Genomic DNA, 23,647 nt, shown 5'->3' with positions numbered 1-23,647 from the left:
TACCAACTCCTCCTTGTACCTCTGGTAGAATTCGCCTGTGAATCCATCTGGTCCTGGACTTGTTTTGGTTGGTAGGCTATTAATTATTGCCTCAATTTCAGAGCCTGCTATTGGTCTATTCAGGGATTCAACTTCTTCTTGGTTTAGTCTTGGGAGAGTGTAAGTGTCCAGGAAATTATCCATTTCTTCTAGGTTTTCTAGTTTATTTGCGTAGAGGTGTTTATAGTATTCTCTGATGGTAGTTTGTATTTCTGTGGGGTCAGTGGTGATATCCCCTTTATAATTTTTATTGCATCTATTTGATTCTTCTCTCTTTTCTTCTTTATTAGTCTTGCTAGCAGTCTATCCATTTTGTTGATCTTTTCAAAAAACCAGCTCCTGGATTCACTGATTATTTGGAACATTTTGTATGTCTCTATCTCCTTCAGTTCTACTCTGATCTTAGTTATTTCTTGCCTTCTGCTAGCTTTCGAATGTGTTTGATCTTGCTTCTCTAGTTCTTTTAATTGTGACGTTAGAGTGTCAATTTTAGATCTTTCCTGCTTTCTCTTGCAACCATTTAGTGCTATAAATTTCCCTCTACACACTGCTTTAAATGTGTCCCAGAGATTCTGGTATGCTGTATCTTTGTTCTCATTGGTTTCAAAGAACATCTTTATTTCTGCCTTCATTTCATTATGTACTCAGTAGTCATTCAGGAGCAGGTTGTTCACTTTCCATGTAGTTGAGTGGTTTTGATTGAGTTTCTTAGTCCTGAGTTCTAGTTTGATTACATTGTGGTCTGAGAGACAGTTTGTTATAATTTCTGTTCTTTTACATTTGCTGAGGAGTGCTTTACTTCCAACTATGTGGTCAATTTTGGAATAAGTGTGATGTGGTGCTGAGAAGAATGTATATTCTGTTGATTTGGGGTGGAGAGTTCTGTAGATGTCTATTAGGTCTGCTTGGTGAGTTCAATTCCTGGATATCCTTGTTAACTTTCTGTCTCATTGATCTCTCTAATGTTGATAGTGGGGTGCTGAAGTCTCCCATTAATATTGTATGGGAGTCTAAGTCTCTTTGTAAGTCTCTAAGGACTTGCTTTATGAATCTGGTTGCTGCTGTATTGGGTGTATATATATTTAGGATAGTTACCTCTTCCTGATGAATTGATCCCTTTACCATTATGTAATGACCTTCTTTATCTCTTTTGATCTTTAATGGTTTAAAGTCTGTTTTATCAGAGACTAGGATTGCAACCCCTGCTTTTATTTTGTTCTCCATTTGCTTGGTAAATCTTCCTCCATCCCTTTATTTTGAGCCTATGTGTGTCTCTCACGTGAGATGGGTCTCCTGAAGACAGCAAACTGATGAGTCTTGACTCTTTATCCAATTTGCCAGTCTTTGTCTTTTAATTGGACCATTTAGTCTATTTACATTTAAGGTTAATACTGTTATGGTTGAACTTGATCCTGTCATTATGATATTAGCTGGTTATTTTGCTCGCTAGTTGATGCAGTTTCTTCCTAGCATCGATGGACTTTACATTTTGACATGTTTTTGCAATGGCTGGTACCTGTTTTTCCTTTCCATGTTTAGTGCTTTCTTCAGGATCTCTTGTAGGGCAGGCCTGGTGGTGGCAAAATCTCTAAGCATTTGCTTGTCTCTAAAGGATTTTATTTCTCCTTCACTTATGAAACTTAGTTTGGCTGCATATGAAATCCTGGGTTGATAATTCTTTTCTTTAAGAATACTGAATATTGGCCCCCACTCTCTTCTGGCTTGTAGAGTTTCTGCCGATAGATCTGCTGTTAGTCTGATGGGCTTCCCTTTGTGGGTAACCCGACCTTTCTCTCTGGCTGCCCTTAATATTTTTTCCTTCATTTCCACTTTGGTGAATCTGACAATTATGTGTCTTGGAGTTTCTTTTCTAGGGGAGTATCTTTGTGGCATTCTCTGTATTTTCTGAAATTGAATGTTGGCCTGCCTTACTAGGTTGGAGAAGTTCTCCTGGATGATAACCTGCTGAGTGTTTTCCAACTTGGTTACATTGTCCCCATCACTTTCAGGCACACCAAACAGACGTAGATTTGGTCTTTTCACATAATCCCATATTTCTTGGAGGCTTTGTTCATTTCTTTTTACTTCTTTTTCTCTACACTTCTGTTTTTGCTTCATTTCATTCATTTGATCTTCAATTGCTGATACTCTTTCTTCCAGTTGATCAAGTTGATTACTGAAGCTTGTGCATTTGTCACGTAGTTCTCGTATTATGATTTTCATCTCTATCAGTTCTTTTAAGGTCTTCTCTGCATTGATTATTCTAGTTATCCATTCATCCATTCTTTTTTCAAGGTTTTTAGTTTCTTAGCGCTGGTTAAGTAGTTCCTTCTTTAGCTCTGAGAAGTTTGATCAACTGAAGCCTTCTTCTCTCAATTCGTCAAAGTTATTCCCCATCCAGCTTTGTTCCATTGCTGGCGATAAGCTGCATTCCTTTGGAGGGGGCGATGCACTCTGATTTTTTGAATTTCCAGCTTTTCTGCCCTGCTTTATCCCCATCTTTGTGGTTTTATCTGCCTTTGGTCTTTGAGGATGGTAATGTACTGATAGGGTCTTGGTATGGGTGTCCTTTCTGTTTGTTAGCTTTCCTTCTAACAGTCAGGACCCTCAGCTGTAGGTCTGTTGAAGTTTGCTTGTGATCCATTCCAGACCCTGTTTGCCTGGGTATCAGCCATGGAGGCTGCAGAAGATAGAATATTGCTGAACAGCGAGTGTTGCTGTCTGACTCTTGCTCCGTAAGCTTCATCTCAGGGGTGTACCCAGCCATGTGAGGTGTGAGGTGTCAGTCTACAAATAGTGGGGGATGTCTCCCAGTTAGGCTACTCAGGGGTCTACTTCAGAGCCCTGCTTCAGCTCTCACTGGTCGGGCTGCACCCACAGACCAGCGCCAACTGTCCAACATGCCCCAGTGAGATGAACCCAGTACATCAGTTGAAAATGCAGAATCACCCATCTTCTATGTCACTCACGCTGGCAGCTGGAGGCTGGAGCTGTTCCTATTCGGCCATCTTGGGCGCATCCTCATATTGACAGTTTTTTGCATGAAGAGCTGTTGAATTTTTTCAAAGACCTTTTCTGCATCTATTGAGATAATCCTGTGTTTTTTATCATTGGTTCTATTTATGTGATAGATTAAGTTTATTGATTTGTGTGTGTTGAACCAACCTTGCATCCCAATGATGAAGATGACTTGATTGTGGTGGATAAGCTTTATGATGTGCTGCTGGATTCAGTTTGCTGGTATTTTATAGAGGATTTTTTAAATTAATTAAAAATTAATTTATTATTATTATTATACTTTAAGTTCTAGGGTACATGTGCATAACGTGCAGGTTTGTTACATATGTATACTTGTGCCATGTTGGTGTGCTGCACCCATCAGCTCATCAGCACCCATCAACTCATCATTTACATCAGGTATAACTCCCAATGCAATCCCTCCCCCCCTCCCCTCCCCATGATAGGCCCCGGTGTGTGATGTTCCCCTTCCTGAGTCCAAGTGATCTCATTGTTCAGTTCCCACCTATGAGTGAGAACATGTGGTGTTTGGTTTTCTGTTCTTGTGATAGTTTGCTAAAAATGATGGTTTCCAGCTGCATCCATGTCCCTACAAAGGACACAAACTCATCCTTTTTTATGGCTGCATAGTATTCCATGGTGTATATGTGCCACATTTTCTTAATCCAGTCTGTCACTGATGGAGATTTGGGTTGATTCCAAGTCTTTGCTATAGTGAATAGTGCCGCAATAAACATATATGTGCATGTGTCTTTATAGCAGCATGACTTATAATCCTTGGGTATATCCCCAGTAATGGGATGGCTGGGTCATATGGTACATCTAGTTCTAGATCCTTGAGGAATCGCCATACTGTTTTCCATAATGGTTGAACTAGTTTACAATCCCACCAACAGTGTAAAAGTGTTCCTATTTCTCCACATCCTCTCCAGCACCTGTTGTTTCCTGACTTTTGAATGATCGCCATTCTAACTGGTGTGAGATGGTATCTCATTGTGGTTTTGATTTGCATTTCTCTGATGGCCAGTGATGATGAGCATTTTTTCATGTGTCTGTTGGCTGTATGAATGTCTTCTTTTGAGAAATGTCTGTTCATATCCTTTGCCCACTTTTTGATTGGGTTGTTTGTTTTTTTCTTGTAAATTTGTTTGAGTTCTTTGTAGGTTCTGGATATTAGCGCTTTGTCAGATGAGTAGATTGCAAAAATTTTCTCCCATTCTGTAGGTTGCCTGTTCACTCTGATGGTAGTTTCTTTTGCTGTGCAGAATCTCTTTAGTTTAATTAGATCTCATTTGTCAATTTTGGCTTTTGCTGCCATTGCTTTTGGTGTTTTAGACATGAAGTCTTTGCCCATGCCTATGTCCTGAATGGTACTACCTAGGTTTTCTTCTAGGATTTTTATGGTATTAGGTCTAACATTTAAGTCTCTAATCAATCTTGAATTAATTTTCGTATAAGGAGTGAGGAAAGGATCCAGTTTCAGCTTTCTACTTATGGCTAGCCAATTTTCCCAGCACCATTTATTAAATAGGGAATCATTTCCCCATTTCTTGTTTCTCTCAGTTTTGTCAAAGATCAGATGGCTGTAGATGTGTGGTATTATTTCTGAGGACTCTGTTCTGTTCCATTGGTCTATATCTCTGTTTTGGTACCAGTACCATGCTGTTTTGGTTACTGTAGCCTTGTAGTATAGTTTGAAGTCAGGTAGCGTGATGCCTCCAGCTTTGTTCTTATTATAGAGGATTTTTACATCAAGGGGTATGGACCCTAAGTTTTCTATTTTGTTTTGTCTCTGTCAGGTTTTGGTATCAGAATGATGCTGGCCACATGAAATCAGTTAGGGAGGAGTCCCTCTTTCTTGATTATTTGGAATGACTCAGAGGGTACCAGCTCCTGTTTGTACCTCTGGTAGAATTCGGCTGTGAATCCATCTGGTCCTACGATTTTTGTTTTGTTTTGTTTTGGTTGGTAGGCTATTGATTACTGCCTAAATTTCAGTACTTTTCATTGATTTATTCAGAGATTCGACTTCTTCTTGGTTTAGTCTTGGGAGGGTGTATGTATCCAGGGATTTATGCATTTCTTCTAGATTTTCTAGTGTCTTTGCATAGAGGTGTTTATAATATTCTCTGATAGTAGCTTGTATTTCTGTGGGGCCATTGGTGATATCCCCTTTCTCATTTTTATTGTGTCTATTTGATTCTTCTGTCTTTTACTCTTTATTACTCGAGCTAGTGGTCTATCTCTGTATTTTGTTAATTTTTTCAAAACAACAGCTCCTGGATTCATTGAATTTTTGAAGGGAATTTCGTGCCTCTATCTCCTTCAGTTCTTGTCTGATCTTAGTTACTTCTTGTCTTCCACTAGCTTTTGAATTTGTTTGCTCTTGCTTCCCTAGTTCTTTTGTGATGTTAGGGTGTTGATTTGAGGTCTTTCCAGCTTTCTGATATGGGCATTTAGTGCTATAAATTTCCCTCTTAACACCACTTTAGCTGTGTCCCAGAGATTCTGGTACAATGTCTCTTTGTTCTTATTGGTTTCAAAGAACTTATTTATTTCTGCCTTAATTTCGTTATTTTCCCAGTAGTCATTCAGGAGCAGGTTGATCAATTTCCATGTAGTTGTGTGATTTTTGAGTGAGTTTCTTAATCCTGAGTTCAAATTTGATTGCACTGTGGTCTGAGAGACTGTTATGATTTCAGTTTTTTTACATTTGCTGAGGAGTGTTTTACTTCCAAATATGTGGTCAATTTTATAATAAGTGTGATGTGGTGCTGAGAAGAATGTATATTCTGTTGATCTGTGGTGCAGGGTTCTGTAGATGTCTATTAGGTCCCCTTGATCTAGAGCCGAGTTCAAATCTTGAATATCCTTGTTAATTTTCTGTCTCGTTGACCTGTCTAATATTGACAGTGGGGTTTTAAAGTCTCCCACTATTATTATGTGGGAGTCTCAGTCGGTTTCTCGGTCTCTAAGAACTTGCTTTATGAATCTAGGTGCTCCTGTATTGGGTGCATATATATTTAGTATAGTTAGCTCTTCTTGTTGCATTGATCCCTTTACCATTGTGTAATGCCCTTCTTTGTCTTTTTTGATCTTTGTTGGTTTAAAGTCTGTTTTATCAGAGACTAGGATTGCAACCCCTATTTTTTTTTCCTTTCCATTAGCTTGGTAAATATTCCTCCTTCCCTTTATTTTGAGCCTATATGTGTCTTTGCATGTGAGTTGGGTCTCCTGAATACAGCACACTGATGGGTCTTGACTCTTTATCCAATTTGCCATTCTGTGTCTTTTAATTGGGGCTTTTAGCCCATTTACATTTGAAGCTAATATTGTTATATGTGAATTTGATTCTGTCATTATGATATTAGCTGGTTATTTTGCACACTAGTTGATGCAATTTCTTCACAGTGTCATTGGTCTTTATATTTTGGTGTGTTTTTGCAGTGACTAGTACCAGTTTTTCCTTTCTATATTTAGTGCTTCCTTTAAGAGCTCTTGCAAGGCAGGCCTGGTGGTGACAAAATCCCTTAACATTTGCTCATCTGTAAAGGATCTTATTTCTCCTTTGCTTATGAAGCTTAGTTTGGTTGGATATGAAATTCTGGGTGGAAAATTATTTGCTTTAAGAAGGTTGAATATTGACCCCAACTCTCTTCTGGCTTGTAGGGTCCCTGCTGAGAGATCTCCTGTTAGTCTGATGGGCTTCCGTTGGTAGGTGTCCTGACCTTTCTCTCTGGCTGCCCTTAAGATTTTTTCCTTCATTTCAAATTTGAGTAATCTGATGATTATGTGTCTTGGGGTTGATCTTCTCGTGAAGTATCTTAGTGATGCTCTCTGTATTTCCTGAATTTGAATGTTGGCCTGTTTTACTAGGTTGGGGATGTTCTTCTGGATAATATCCTGAAGTGTGTTTTCCAACTTGATTTCATTCTCCCTGTCACTTTCAGGTACTCCAATCAATCATAGGTCCAGTCTTTTCACATAGTCCCATATTTCTTGGAGGCTTTGTTCATTCCTTTTCATTATTTTTTCTCTAATCTTGTCTGCATGCCTTATTTCAGCAAGGTGGTCTTCAGACTCTGATAGCCTTACCTCTGCTTGATCAATGTGGCTATTGATATTTGTGTATGCTGCATGAAGTCTTTCAGCTCCATCAGATAATTTATGTTCCTCTCTAAATTGGTCATTCTAGTTAGCAGTTCCTCTAACATTTTATCCAGACTCTTAGCTTCTTTGCATTGGGTTAGAACATGCTCCTTTAGCTGAGAGGAGTTTGTTATTACCCACCTTCTGAAGCATACTTCTGTCAATTTATCCCTCTCATTCTCTGTCCAGGTTTGTGCCCTTGTTGGAGAGGTGTTGCTATCATTTGGAGAAGAAGAGGCATTCTGGCTTTTGGAATTTTCAGTCTTTTTTGTGCTGGTTTTTGCTCATCTTTTTGGATTTATCTACCTTTGATCTTTGAGGCTAATGACCTTTGGATTGGGTTTTTGTTGGTGCGGTGGGGTGCCTTTTTGTTGTTGTTGTTGTTGCTTTCTGTTTGTTAGTTTTTCCTCTGATCGTCAGTCCCTCTTCTGATGGTCTGTTACAGTTTGCTGGAGATTCACTCCAGACCCTGTTTGCCTGGGTATCACCAGTGGAGGCTGCAGAATAGCAAAGATTGCTGCTGTTCCTTCCTCTGGAAGCTTTGTCCCAGAGGGTCACTGGCCTGATGGCAACCAGAGCTCTCCTCTATGAGGTGTCTGTCAACCCCTGTTGGGAGGTCTTTCCCAGTCAGGAGGCATGGGGGTCAGAGACCCACTTAAGGAGGCAGTCTGTCCCTTAGCAGAGCTGGTGTGGTGTGCTGGGAGAATCCCCCTTGTCAGGATCAGCCACTCTCTTCAGAGCCAGCGGCCACGAAAGATTAAGTCTGCTGAAGCTGGGACCCCAGCTGCCCCTCCCCTGAACCAGGTGCTCTGTCCCAGGGAGATGTGAGTTTTGTCTGTAAGTCCCTGACTGGAGCTGCTGGATTTCCTGCAGAGATACTCTGCCCAGTGGAGGAATCTAAAGAAGAAATCTAGCCACAGCTGCTTTGCTGCACTGCAAAGTCCAAACCTCCCAGTCTCCTTAGCACTGTCAGGGGAAAACTGCCTACTAAAGCCACAGTAATGGCAGTCACCCCACCCCCTTCCAAGCTCAATCATCCCAGACTGACTCCAGACTGCTGTGCTGGCAGTGAGAATTTCAAGCCAATAGTTCTTGACTTGTTGGGCTCCATGGGAGTGGGACCTGCTGAGTGAGACTGCTTGGCTCTCTGGTTTCAGCCCCCTTTCCAGGGTAGTGAATGGTTCTCCTATCTCATTGGAGTTCCAGGCACTGCTAGAGTATGAAAACAAACAAACAAACAAACAAACAAACCCTGCAGCTCAGTGCCTGCCCAAACAGTTGCCCAGTTTTTTGCTTGAAACCCAGGGTCCTGGGCCCATAGGTGCTTCATTATAGCTAAAGATCTTTTCTGAGGTTTAACCAAAGTTTCTTTCTTATATACTATGTTCATTCTGCCCTCTGGAACAGCACAGAATAAATGGACTTTCTCTTCCCCTGCTTTTAGCTGTTGGAGGGCATTAGTCATAGTCAGGATAATGTAGCAGCTGCCAAACTCTCATAAAGAAGAAGTGGACCTGTGGAGACAGCACAGCATGTGGCTGTGGACACACATTTTGGCATAAGATAAAGCTGGGTTTAAATCCCATGTCTTGTACTCTTTGTAATCATGGTCAGGTCCTATCAGTTTCTCATCTTTTTCCCCCCTTGGGTGTAAAATGAACAACATAAATTAAAAATGTGAATGGAGGCTCTCCCTCCTAGTGGCATTTGCTATGAGGATAAACAGATGATGCTGATGAGAACTCAACATGCTTGAGAGCTCGGCCTTTTAGAGAATAATTGCTATGTAACTATACCTGTCCTGTCACTCCTGAGTATTTTCTTCTCCAGGGTACAAGATGTATATAGGGACCCCTTCAATAGCATGGCAAGTCTTCCTCTTTTCTGCTCACCCTACTCTGATCAGGCCTAAGTTTGTCTGTGTTCTACAAGGTGATGCTTATTATTTAACATGTAACTTTTTTATTTGAGTGCATTGAATAATAACAACTCACAGTTTTAAGTCTTCTAAGTGCTAAGGACAGTTTAAACTCATCACATATATTATCTTTTCTCATCCTCATAATATTTCTATGAGATGAATGCTATCATTATCATCTCTGTTTTACAGATGAGGAAACTGAGTCTCAGAAGGGTTTTGTAATGTATTCAAGGTCACATAGGTAGGTAAGATTAGAGCTGGGATTTGTACCCAGGCAGGATGGCTCCAGCAGTGATACTCTTAACCCACAGGTTGAAAAGCCTTACAGAGTAACCTAGGGCTATGAGAGCAGAAGACTCACCTTGGACTCTCATTCTAAATGTGGCTTATCATTATTTCCTATTATATTTTTTATCTTCCCCAAATCTCCATTACTCTGTGTTTTTCATGATTTGACCTATCTTGCTCAAGAATACTAAATCAGGCCAGGCTGTGATGGTTCACACCTGTAATCCCAGCACTTTGAGAGGCTGAGGCAGGTGGATCACCTAAACTCAGGAGTTGGAGACCACCCTGGGCAACATGGCAAAACCCCGTTTCTACTAAAATACAAAAAATTAGCTGGGCGTGGTGGCGTGGGCCTGTAGTCCCAGCTACTCAGGAGGCTGAGGAGCGAGAATCACTTGAGCCCAGGAAATGGGGTTTGCAGTGAGTTGAGATAGCACCACTGCACTCCAGCTTGGGCTACAGAGTGCCACTCCCTCTCAAAACAAACAAACAAACAAACACAGCATACTTAATCAGTTCCCACTAACATGAGCAAATTGCCTTTTTTGAGCCTGTTTTCCCATCTGTAGAATGGAGATAAAAGTGTATATGCAACACGGCTGTTATGAAAACTTAGCGTGATTCAATCAAAGTGTCTAAATCAGTATTTACATATTTGAATAATTACATATTTCTGTTCCCTTCCCTCACTGCATTAAGAGAGAATTAGCAGCATAATTAGATTGTACTATGACATTTTATAAACTGTACAAAGGAAATGGATGTGTTGTGGTGGAAGTCTGGGAGGCCAGGTAGGGCTTCCAAGACTGAGAGGAATTTTATCTGGGTGTTGAAGAATGAATAGGAGTTATTCACACAGCAGGGGGTGGAAGAAGACCTAGACATAGTCACCTGGGAATAGTAATAGAAAAAGTGAAGAATACAGATATTGGCTTGTTTATCCATCTTGTTCGTCTGTTTCTCTTAGAAAAATTAAACTGAGAGGTGACAACGTGCTAGCAGTCTTCGCTTACTCTCAGCGCCTCCTCGGCCTCGGTGTCCACTCTGGCCGTGCTTGAGGAGCCCTTCAGCCTGCCGCTGCACTGTGGGAGCCCCTCTCTGGGCTGGCTGAAGCAGGAGCCAGCCCCCTCTGCTTGCCAGGAGGTGTGGAGGGAGGGGCCTGGACGGCAACTGGGGCTGTGTGCCGCGCTGGCGGGCCAGCGTGAGTTCCCAGTGGGCGCCGGCTCCGCGTGGACCCTGCACTGGGAGCAGCCGGCGGGCACCCCTGCCCTGGGCAGCAATGGGCTTAGCACCCGGGCCAGCAGCTGCGGAGGGTACGCCAGGTCCCCCAGCATTGCCGACCCGCCTGCGCCATGCTGGAATTCTCACTGGGCCTCAGCCGCCTCCACGCAGGGTAGGGTTCGGGACCTGCAGCCCGCCATGCCCCGACGTCCCCCGCCATGCCCGAGGTCCCCCGCCATGCCCGAGGTCCCCTGCCCCTCAGTGGGCTCCCCTGCAGTCCGAGCCTTGGTCGGAGCCTCCCTGCCGGGCGCTACCCTCTGCTCAGCAGCGCCCGGTCCCATGGACCGCCCAAGAGCTGAGGAGGGGAGAGGTGTGGCTGGGGACTGGTGGGCAGCTCTGCTGGTAGCCTCACCAGGGGATCCACTAGGCAAAGCCAGCTGGACTCCTGAGTTGGGTAGGGACTTGGAGAACTTTTATGTCTAGCTAAAGGTTTGTAAATGCACCAATCAGCGCTCTGTGTCTAGCTAATCTAGTGGAGACTTGCAGAACTTTCCGTCTAGCTAAAGTATTGTAAATGCACCATTCAGTACCCTGTCAAAACAGACCAATCAGCTCTCTGTAAAATGGACCAGTCAGCTCTCTGTAAAATGGACCAATCAGCAGGATGTTAGATAAGGGAATAAAAGCAGGCCACAGGAGCTGCAGAGGCAAACTGCTCCTGTCCTCTTCTGTTTTGTAGAAGCTTTGTATTTTTGCTCTTGGCAATAAATCTTGCTGCTCTTCACTCTTTGGGTCTGTGTTGCCTTTATGAGCTGTAACACTCACTGTGAAGGTCTGCAGCTTCACTGATCAAGCCAGGGAGACTGGGAACCCACCAGAAGGAAAAAAGTCTGGACACATCTGAACGTCTGAAGGAACAAACTCTGGACGCCATCTTTAAGAAGTGTAACACTCACTGCAAGGGTCCGCAGCTTCCTTCTTGAAGTCAGCGAGACCAAGAACCCACCAATTCCGGACACAAAATCTCCCATCACTTCTTTTTTTCTACTAATTTTTGTTTCATATACCAGCAACGTGATGAAAACAAAACAATTGAAACAAATACCTCTGCAAAACACCATCCTAATGCATTGAGTGCTTTCCTTTTTCTTTTTTAATCATTATTAAAATTCCATCAAACTTTATCTTTCTGTTACCCAGTTACTGTTGTTAAAAATTTAATTTTTCTTTTTCAATGCTTACTGCTACTCATTTCACTTCAGTAACTATTATTTTTACATATTGTGTTTCCATTTTTTAAATTAAAAAATTCAAGGATAAGCTATCTTGAGAGATAATTTAAAGTTGCAAACTTGTTACATATATGAACTTTGAATAAAATGCCTAGATTTGAATTGCAGCACTGTAAGTATTATCTTTGTCTCCCTATGTAGTTTATTTTAACTCTGTCTCAATTTTGTTTTTTGGGGTTTTTCCTGCTAAATGGAGATTAGCAGTAACTGCTTCATGTTTATTGTCATGAAAATTAAATGAAATCCATATAAAGCAGGGAGCCTAGTGCCAAGCTACTAATGTTGGTTATCACTATTAATGTATAATACCTATCAACTTTTACATAAATGTAAATATATGTGTATAATTTATTCTTAGCCAGGATTTTTTTTCTCATCCGGGAACAAAAATACTAGTTTCATTTTTTACTCTAGCCTTTTTATGTTTATCTTTCAATAAGTGTCTTATAGAATCACAGTGTTCTATAAGTGTTAATGTTTCCATTAATTTGTCTAATTTGCTGAATGCCCACTTTGTCTTGAACACTATCCTAGGCACGTAGGAAGCTTATGGTCTGGAGGGAGAAACACAGCTAAGCATAGGATGACAATGCAATGTTATAATGACTACCAACAAGGGCTACACGAGGCTCTGTAGGACTCAGAACCCAAATGTCTCACTGTGGTCCACTAGATCATGAATATTCTTGCCCCAGACCATTTCTCCAACTGCTTTCACTGAGCCCCACCCCAACTTCACCTCCTCTTTCTTATTCTTCTCCAGCTATACAAGCTTTCTTCTGGTCCCCTTTCTTCTGGTTCCCATGCTCCTGTTGTGTTTCCAGCTCTGGGCACATGCTCCTGTTGCTGCCGGGAACCCCTCCCTCATTCTCACGTATTGCCATCTTCTCATCCTTCATCTTAGCTTGAATGCCATTTCCTCAGAGAGCACCTATACCATCCACTGGTCTGTTGCCCTCAATTTTCGCCACCCTGTCACCCTCATTTTTTTCTTCTCAAGGTCCTTCAAGTGTGTACTTGTATATTACCATCTTTAAGCTGTAAGCTTCATGAAAGCAGATTTCATGTCTTGTGTTCATCACTGTTCATACAACACCTCAAGTATCTGGAAGATAGGGCTCCATAAAATACGTGTGCAATAGATAAACATCAAGGAATGTCACAGATGTCTGGGTTAATCTGAACAGATGAGGAAGAGTTCACCAGGGAGACAAGGAGAAATTAATGGTTTAAGTGTCACAATTTGAATGCAAGCACACACATTTGAAACACAGTCCTATTTGGGTTCAAATCTAAGCCTTGCTATTTACCAGCTATATGTACTTGGGAAGATCATCTTGATTTTATGGTCCACATCATCTTTCTTTGTGAAATGGAGGCAATAGCACCTAATTGTGGGGCTGTTGCGAGGAGTAGACCTAAGATTTCAAGGTATGCAGAATACAAAATAAATAATATCATTATGTGTTTATTCAGACGTAATCAGGAGAATCAGAAATTGAGTGCATTGGAAATATTTCAGCACAGTTGCTCCTCACGTCTCAGTCTGAGAGTGACAGTGGTCTGACCTGAAACACTGAGCTGCTGTGAGGAAAATTGAATTGTTGCAAAGTCTTTGGAAGTACAAAGTGCCTACAGCAAGTTTTGAAGGTCAAAATTTACAGTTTGTCTTTCACAGTATCCAGAGGATGTAAAAATAATGGTTACTCCTTATTTCAGGCACTAGCCTACATGCTATACATATAGTAGCTCATTTAGTCCTAACAACTCCACGAAGTGTTATTTTCTTGATTCTACAGATGAGGACACTGAGACACGGAGATGTTAAGAAAATTGTTCAACATCACAGAGCTAGTAAATGACAGAGCTGACTGTTCAAGGCAAGCAGTATATCAATGGCAGTACTTAAAATGCACTCTGTGCTGCCTGTGTGTGTCAGAAAGCCCTGTGGAATGGGAATATGACATACATAGGTTCATATCCTTCTTCCACTGCTTACTAGTTCTGTGGCCTTGGACAAAGTTTTTAATCTTTCTGAGCCTCTGCTTCCTCATTAGAAAGATGGAAAATAATGACATCTACTTTGAAGGGGGTTGTGACATTTAAATGAGCCAGCATATGTAAGGTGCCAAGCTTGTAGCTACTGTTCAGTAGAAGGGGGCTAATGTGACTACTAACAGCAGTACTAAAATCCACTCATTGGTCTTGACATGGTTGAGATTTTACAAGCTTTGATGGCTTTTAATTGAGAAATATGCATCCGTGACAGGTAATCAATACGCTCATTTGGCAGCCAGGTTCCAGCTGAAATAAAGCTAAACGATGATGCAATTAGAATATACAAACAAATCCCCTGCAGAAGCCAAATAGACTTGACTGCCTTCTCCATCCCAATCATGTTACCGTGTTTGGAATGCATCTGGAAGTCATTTTTCTCAGTGAATCTAGACCCAACTAAATAAACAGAGCTGCTTTTCTTCATTTGCTGTTTGCTTTACCTGCTTTCTCCCTGGAGCTCAGGTTCCCTCTGCCCAAAATGGGACAGCACATCAGCCGGACTCCCTAATGTGTGAAGAACGTTGCAAACCTCACTGACAAACACTGTCCCTTGAAATTCATTTTGTCATTGATTTTCTCATTGTCAGACTGAATGACAAAAGCTGGCAATTTTAATGGGGAAACAGATCAGGAGGCAGGTTCTCAACAATCGCTGAACAATCTTTTAAAAAATATCCTTCTCCTTCTTCTTTATTGGAGTCTGTGAATTATTAAGTGACAAGGCTGTCTTGCGGTTCACGCTCACATACACTAACCTTCTCCGACTTTTTCTTCCAGTACTCACAACTGTAGCTTATTAACTGTAAATCACATCATGACTGCCATATGCCAGTGAAGATAATAAACCATGAACTTTGCTAAATTTTGGTTGTTCCTAGTTCAACTCCTAGAACTTTTACTTATTAGTTCTATGACTTGGGCAAGTAATATTAGTCCTAGTGCCTCAGTTTCTTCATGTATCAAAAGAGGGTGATTATAGTACCTGACATTTGATTTGGTAGGAGGACTAAATGAGATATATGTAAGGCTCTGATATTGACTGGCACATAATGAGCTTATAACACATGATAGTTACTATTATCACCCTAAATTTTGAGTCAGATTTCAGAAACAAGAGTAATTCTGGTCAGCTAACTTTCTGTAGAGTACTTTCTGGTAGGCTTCAGATACCGTGAATAATATGGACTTCGAAGATACAGAAACTTGTATGATATGAATTTTGGCTCTGCCACTTCTGAGTGACCTTGGGTGAATTACTCAATGTCTTTGAACTTCAGTTTCCCCATTAGTAAGCTCTTTAAAGAATGTATGTAAATATAAATGTCTCCTCACAGAAATTTGAAATTTTAGACTTAGCTAAAGCAAGCAAAATTGCTGTTAGAATCCATAACTCTCACACATCCATAAAGATCTCAATACCAGCATGATCTAAAACTGCTTCCAAAGTAGCCAGTCATAGGACCAATAAACTGGGAAGGGCCTTTGAACATCATCTTGTCTAATGCATTCATTTTACAGAGAGAGAAAAAAAACAAGGTTCAAAGGAATTCAGTGAGTCATCTAAGACGACACAGCTAGAAAAAATCTTCACTCAAAAGAAGAACCCAGTTATACTGAAATGACCAATAGTCTAGCAAAGCAAAACAAAAAGAAAATAAGTAAAATGGTGAATTCAAATTTAAAATAAAGGTTGAAGAAAAGGAAGGGGGAAAAAAGGAAGGAGGGAAGGAAGGAAAAGAGAAAAAAAGGAAGGAAAATCTAATGGAGTGTGTGGCATCATCTGGAGCCCATGCTGGTCCCGTGGCTTGGAGTATGGTGAGGCCAGCAGGATGGGTGCTAAAGAGAACAGGACAGGAGGTGAGGCTGCAGAGACACAAATCCCAGCTCCACCTCCCAGGAGCTATGTGATCTGAACAAAGGAACCTAACTTCTCCACCTTCAGTTTTCTAATATCACCTTCTCTGTATGGTGGTTGTGAGGACTAAAAAATGACTGGTGGCCAGGCGTGGTGGCTCACTCCTATAATCCCAGCATTTTGGGAGGCTGAGGTGGGTGGATCACTTGAGGTCTGGAGTTCGAGACCAGCCTGGCCAACATGGAGAAACCCCGTCTCTACAAAGATACAAAAAAATTAGCCGGGTGTGGTGGCGCACGCCTATAATCCCAGCTACTCAGGAGGCTGAGAGAGGAGAATCCCTTGAACCCAGGAGGCACAGGTTGCAATGAGCCAAGATCATGCAATTGTACTCCAGCCTGGGTAACAGATCGAGACTTCATCTCAAAAAAAAAAAAAAAAAAAGGAAGAAAAGAAATGACTGGTATAAAATTATTAGTACGTAGGCAAGTATTAGTACTTGGTGTAGCACATAGGAAATATTCAATAAATTTAGGTGGTGTTCTTATTAAATGTGAATATGGTTATCATTTCTTTTTTCCATTTTTAAAATAGTTGTTTTGAAGTCATTGTGATATTTTATGTTTTCTGAAACACCATGGTGCTAACACTGTGATAGGTATTGGAAGTAATAACGAAAGAAGGAAAGGGCTTGTGGGAGTGGGTACTGGAAAGGAACCAACACTGAAATGTACGTAGTGCCTACTATGTGTGGGACATTCTGTGGGAAGCTTTGTATATCTTCTTCTACTTAATTCTTGTCAAAGGGCTATGGAGTATTAGTGGTCTCATTTTACTACTGAGGAAAATTAAACTCTGAGCAACTAAATAATTTAGCCAAGGCATTTTTGACCCAAGAGCCTCTTTTCTGTTTCTTCCATGATACAGCCCCTGACCAGGAGGAGTGCTTTGGATATAAGTCTAATTCTGAAAGCACCAGTCTATATTCTTAGAAATCTTTAAAACAAAGATCAGAAAAAAATGTCTATTACTGGTTTTCTTGGTTTTCAGGTAAACTATTGTGAAGAGCCCTCATTCATTTTTCGATACCCTTCTTCCCTTCTGTAGACTGTGAATCACCAGATTTAAAAGCAGGCAATCTTGGAATTTATATATTTTTCTGTGTTTTCTTATTTTCAGGATAAACAGTATTGCTGCTCCCAAGACAGCTTGAGTAACATTGTTCTTGGACATTGATGGGCATGTCTAATTAAGGTAAAAAGAAAAAATATATATGTGTATATATATATGTATATATGCATGCATGCACACATGCACACACACAATACAATTTTCTTATACTTTTTTTCTATGCTCAAGTGTTGTGGTTTGCAGAAACATGTCTATGTGTAAAGTGGGAGTGGAAGAGCAATGACTGAGAAATTAGTGTCCTTTTGTCTTTTGTCTTGAGAAAAATCCTGTTTGAAGGGTTTGAAAGCAGCATTCTCAACAGATCTCTGACAGTAGGCTTTGTCAAAGTTGGTAGAGATGACCAGCATTAAGCACACTGATTGCTTTGGTTTAAGTGGATTGGTTTTGTTCTTTGTGAGGGACTTCCTTAATCTAAGGCTATTTCTCCACTTTTTCTGAAACATTCCTTTGTAAAAAATCAAATAATATAAAAATGCTTCTTTGACAGAAAAAGTAAGTTAATGGATAAAATTTTCTCATTTTACAACTTTCTTTCTCCAATTTTCTCTTGAGCCTTTGAGACTGGCTGTTATTTGGCCTCCCACGTGCACCTGCCAATGACCAAATTAATAAAAAGATAGCAAATGATGTTATTGGAAAGACTCAGAAATAACTGGTCATGCTTAGGTCATGATATATATATATTTAAATAGATTTGAGTACTTTGGTTTTCGGTTGCATTCGTATGCAGCAATCTAGTCATATTTTCTGTTCATAAAAATTATAACTAGTTCGGAGATTGGGATTAACTGTGTCGTTTTTAGTGGAACTTTGCAATGATCATGGTGTTCTAAGGAGCATGGTGTTCTGTGATTTCCAGGTGTTCTGCCACCTGGATGACGTGCAGAACCACATTTAAGGGTCGTCATAATTTCCATTTGTGATTCCAACATGTGGATAAAGTATTTATTATTGTTGATTGTATTTCTTAGAAGCTCTTTATTAAGGGTTCTTACATGTAAGAAGGCACATTGCCCAAGTTTACCAGATGGAGAGTTGAGGCTTGCAACATGATAACCTATAGATAATTCAAGCCTAATCAGGCAGATGGTAAACTCAAGTCATTATAAGCTTGATGAATTTGCCAGAATGCTCCAGAAGTCTCTTTCCGTTCTGGGGAAACTGTCGTCAGTAAAAGGGCAAATGGATGACCTGGTCCTCCTCTTATAAAACCAGGAGGCTAAAACTACTTCATGACCACTTGACTAGGTCTAGAAAAGAGACTGAAAATTTTATATATATACATGGAGAGAGAGAGAGCAATTATTGTATGCTTTAGGAATAAGATAAGCTAAGGCAGAGAGCCTCAGAACTGATCTTTCAAATCAGGAGAGCCAGTTATGGAAGGAGGGATTCAATATGTGGATCATAGTGAGAAGCCTCCAAGGTAAGGTAATGGACTTAGGTAAGAGTTTTCCATCACAGAGATCTGGGTGGTAAAATACACATCTGAATTCAGGGATCCAGTTTGCCTAGAAGGAAAAGGCAGAAATCAGGTTTTAAGAGGCTAGAGAGAGAGAAATTTCATCAGGTAACCAAATCATGGAGCTCCAAGCCAAAGTCCTTGAGAGTGGTCCAGGTATCAAGCAACATAGAAGCCAAATATAAATTCTATTAAAGAAAGACCTTCAGTTTCCATTTTGGTCCTATATATGTGGTCAGTGTTGTCATAAAGGTTTAAATTTATAGCAATGGGACAGAGGGCTCTAGGAAGTTAGTGCTTACGAATTTCAGCTAATGATGTGTTGCGAATGTGGAACGTAGAGTTTTGAGCGAGTGAGGTTGCTCTTCATAGAACCCTTTCCTTTTTTAAATTTTCTACCCCTGAAATAGCTGTTGGTTGTGGTTCTGTAAATCAGTCCTAGCTGACACACTTACGGGTAGCTTCTGCACAGTTCAGACAGGAACTGAGCTGCATCTCTTCCCGATCAACAAAATTAGGGAATTCTTCTACTACAAGCTGAGGCCAGCCCTGGGCCCCAATGCCAACAAACACAAGCCAGGATTCAGTCATCTCTCAGCTGGCGCCAGGTGTCCCCAACCTTCAGTTGCATTTCTTGGCCTTATCTATGCACAGCATTGACTGAGGTGAACCTTCCTCACCCTGAGAAAACAGGGGGCCTTACAGAACTTTCTTTCTGACCCTGCTCCCAAGAGACCTTCAAGCTCCTGAAATGCTGCATTTAAAGTTTTGCAACTCTTGCCCTCTAAGAAAAGGCTTTTGGTTTTGCAACCTGCAAGCAAAACTCTAAAATAAGACTATGGAAATAAAGCCAATTTACCACTCTCTTCCCCACTAAGCACCACTTTTGTAAGTAAGGAATAAAATAGCCCTTTCCCCCCATCTCCCACACCAGCTCTTCCTCCCCTCCTCCTGGCCCCTGCAGCTCTCTAGCAGGCAATCCCTTTACCGCAGAATTGTCAGGAAAGCACTGGCTGACAGGTCATGTTATTGCTTCTGATCCCATTGGTCACATTGTGTAACATCTTAACTCCTAACCTAGTTCGATAGATGCAGCTTGACAGGGCATAGCAGGGGTGTGGTCTAGCTTGCCTGGAGCTGGGTTTAAGACTCCTCTGCTGAGGACCTGCACAGCATTCAAAGCATTTTAGGGCATATTTCTTGATCAAAATATGTGTAAGGGCAGCAGACTGTCCTTACCTATCGGGTTAGTTTCCAGGAAATGTTTGTGGCCATTCTTGTCTTCTTATTTAATGAAGGTTAAAGATCTTAAGAAATATCTTAAGAAAAAAAGCATAAATGATATAAAATAAGTTTTAAGTCCTTAGAGGACTGAGGTTGCAGTGACCATCAGAAAGCATTTTCAAAGCATTTTCATATTCAATAAAAGTGGTATAACAAATCGAGAGAATGCCAATGACATCGTATACATCTCCAGTTTAAAATAAGAGGATTGAACAAGTCAGTTCCAGTTAACATCCCTTGCCCAGGAGAAACTTTCAGCTTGTATATTTGTTTTACTTTGTTGTAACAAGAGTATGCTAAGAGAAATGGAATTTCCTTCCACAGTATTGTGCTATGGGTTCTATGCTAGGTTCTGCAGACAGAAAAATAAAAGAGATATGGTTGGTTCCTGACCCCAAAGAGTTCACAGCCAGGATGAGAAAAGACAATGTACACAATGGTAACCCAGAGCAGAAGGCAGGTTGGAGAGAAAGGAGCTTGGAGTCAGGAGACCAGCAGATTGCTTCTGCACATTCCAAATGAGAGGACGAGGAGGGAGCAGGACACTCAACAAGGACAGTGGTGACTGAAACACAGAGAAAGGGACAGAGAGAGGACATATCTGAGTTAGGAACACAGGGAAAGTATAGGTAAGGGGACAGCCAAGAATCTCAAAGAAATCAAGGCTCTAAGAAAATAGCTTGAATCTTCCAAATTAAAATGATTGCATTTCTCCCCGTGCTAGAGCAATTACAATTTTCAGGGAGTTTGAGTCCCTAGTAATTCGTGTTAGCACCTTTCAGACCATTTGTGATGATCAATTGCCTGGATGCATTAAGAAACAAGCTACTGATGAAATTGATATTTTTAAATATTGTTTTATTTCTTTTCTTTTCCTTTTTGTCCCAAAGTGCCTTGGAAGTTAGAAGGGAAGTGTGAGTCATATGCTGCCTAGCTGGGAAGGCTGGAGGTAGTGATGCTGTTACCAGATGATAGGAAATCAGGTTATAAGCCCTATTTGTTTTCCAGTGTCTCCATGATGTGACATTAGGAGGTGATGGCTGCAGTTACCGGAGACATTTGTTCCAATGATGTTCATAAATATACTTTGTTAGGCAGTTATGTCGAATTGACCTCCCTTCTCTTCCCCTCTCTGAGAGCAGGCTGCCTTTCAGCTGTTTGATTTCTCTCCCTGAGATAGGACTGTGCTGACAGAGAATCTGGAACTCAGGTGTGAGACAGGAATGTGAAATCTAATTGCAGTACGTGCACAGGAGGAAAAGGCAAGCTGGAAGGTGAAGAAGGACACTGGGAGAACCCTAACTGTATATGGGAATATTTGCATTTGAGCTGAATGATGAACTGGCTGAGGAGCTGAATGATGAACTGGCTGAGGCGGGAAGGTAGTCATTCAAGGCTGGTAGGTGATGGACAAATTGGCAAGTGTCTTTCCCTTCTGGGTTGGGGCCTTGTTTTTTGGATAGGTAGAGATGGTGGGTTTATTATTTTGGGGATTCATAAAGAGCGGGAGAAGAGGACACATAATGAGGTTAAATACTCCTGGCTGTGTGACAGCTCTCTGTGCTTCAGTTCCTCTGTCAGATGAGCATTTGGCTACTCACCTTGCAAAGTTGTTTAAGATAAAATGAAACAACATGGCGTGTGGTTAGCCCAGTTTCAGGTGGGCATGGCCCTCAAGGATGTCGGCTTCCTTCCACAACCCTGTTCTCTCCTCCATAAAGACTGGGTGCATGAGAGATAGCAGTTTTGTTACAGTGCAAACAGGCTTAGTAATGAAACCTGTCTCAGTGCATGAAAGTATACTGTGGTATGTACATGACTTCCTGGGGAATTCTGTTAAAATTTAGATTCTTATTTAGTACATCTTGAGTAGGACCTGAGATTCTGCATTTTTAACTTGCTCTCAGGTGATATGGATGTTGCTGATCCATGGACTGCACTTTAGTAGTAAGAACCAACCAAGGATGGAGCTGGCAGGAGGAAAAGTCCTTGCAAGGGAATCTGGACAGTTAAAGGAACAGTGTCCAAGGTTATATCCAGATGAATCAGGTGTGGGGTGGGCAGATTCCTGTGGCAAAGGAAATTCCATTCCATTTCTGAGGCAAGATTGTGGATGATAACCAGTCTTGAAATGACCTCGAAGCAGGAGGCCCTGGGTAATCATCCCACGTCTGAAACCTCAGTGGCTCTTGACTGACCTTGCGTTAAAGTTCAAACTCCTCAGCATAACTACCATACCCATCATGATCCTGTTTCTCCACACACTCTCTCCCTGTGTGTTATATTTTTTTCTGCAGTTGGCCATGTCTTTGCATGTGCTGATTCTTCTGCTTGGAATGGTCTTTGCACTCAGCTGCCTTGCCTACCTAACAAGCTCCTATTCACCTTTCAAATTTATTTTTAAAAACCAACTTCTCTATGAAAGTTAAACATTCATAGCTTATATGTATACTAAAGTCTCTAGCCATATTTCTGAGGATTGACAGACTCCAGGGCTGTCTATCTTCTCTCCACCCTGCTGCCATAATCTGAGTTTCTTGGGAGTGGGGTCCTTGTTTAATTGTCTGTGTCTTCCTAGGACCTAGCACAGTGCTGGACAACCCCAGCCATTCAGTAAATTATAGTTAAATTGAACAGAAAATTGGTTGAAGGAAACAGGATGGGGACGATTACAACCTGCTCTAGGAAAGAACCTGTGAACATAGGGGGCTTTAACCAAAAAGTTGGAGGAGTAAACCAGGGAGGGCTTTCATCTGAAAGAAGGGATTGTTGTGCTCAGCAGAGTAAATTTGCATGCAGACTGTTGAATGCAGGTTGCAGGCATCCTAGATGAGAAGGGACCCCAGCCTTGTGGATTAACTTATCGCTGAGTAGAGTAGAGTGATGCTCTGTGATTTTCTGAAGTGCTTTTCATATATACTACTGTTGAGCCCATTTTAACCCTTCAGGTTCTTTGCAGAAATAGGCTCCCCTGTCTGTCCTCCAGGTCTCATTCCCGTTTAGGGAAACATCTGAAGTAGCTAAGGCCAATACTGAATTATTGAAATCCTACTTGACAAATGTGACAGGAAAAAATAAACTTGAGTTCCACCCAGTGATGGAAAACTTGAATTAAGAAAAAGAGAAAGGGAGAGATACTACTTCACCTCCTACGTGAATTCTACCCTCTGAGTCCAAGGCTGGCTTCTTCAGTCCCTCCTTCCTTTGGGGTCATTCTCTATACCTACCTTTTCAAATTTGCAATCTAAGTCTCTCTATTCTGAAGTTAATAGTTGCAAAAGTGTCAAGAGCTTCCTATATATAAGGCCCTATACATAGTGTGTTGCTATGTCTATTTTGTCTAAGCAATTCATATTGACAATTGATGAAAAACACTTCTATACTGCCCAGGTAGGGAAATGGACCCTAGACACAACCCCTGGCCTTACCATTCACAAACTATGAGACTCTAGGTAATTCTCTGTGCACTCAGATTTCTTAGGTATGAAATGGAAAAAGCAATACCTCCTTCATGGAGTTTCTGGAAGGAGTAGACAAAATACTACATTTTATTCTGTTACCTCTTTCCGAAAACTATGCTTATGTCAATAATATTATCTCAAACCTTTATCATACATTGAAATATATTATTAAGTTGCCATATAAAAATGTCTTGTTATTAGGGAATGAAAAACTACAAATATCAATGCGATAGAAGGGACTACCCCAAAATAGACCTAAAATCTGTAACAGGATCTAAAGGCCAGTGATTTAACACATATGACATGCATGACATTTAAAATAAACCAATCAATTTACAAAAGACAGAGCAACACTTTGATGAAAAAAAGTGGCCAAAAGGGGCATTTAACAAGCAATTCATTGGGGGA

At 41.1% G+C, this 23,647-nt stretch overlaps 1 protein-coding gene across 18 annotated transcripts in view; it reads left to right on the top strand.

Annotated features, from left to right (window-relative positions):
• The window catches only part of LOC105468948 (teneurin transmembrane protein 4), a 3,228,145-nt gene that overhangs the window by 1,743,823 nt on the left and 1,460,675 nt on the right, over positions 1-23,647 (top strand). For all 18 annotated transcript variants that reach the window (XM_071075888.1, XM_071075902.1, XM_071075903.1 and 15 more), the window contains one exon: positions 17,021-17,095. The gene's annotated coding sequence lies outside the window, so the exon portion shown is untranslated. The remainder of the gene's footprint in view (positions 1-17,020; positions 17,096-23,647) is intronic.

The sequence above is a fragment of the Macaca nemestrina genome, chromosome 12 (assembly GCF_043159975.1).
Source record: "Macaca nemestrina isolate mMacNem1 chromosome 12, mMacNem.hap1, whole genome shotgun sequence".
In the NCBI taxonomy this organism is placed as follows: domain Eukaryota; kingdom Metazoa; phylum Chordata; class Mammalia; order Primates; family Cercopithecidae; genus Macaca; species Macaca nemestrina.
Note: the sequence above shows the minus strand (reverse complement) of the source record. Positions and strands in the feature narration are given on the sequence as shown.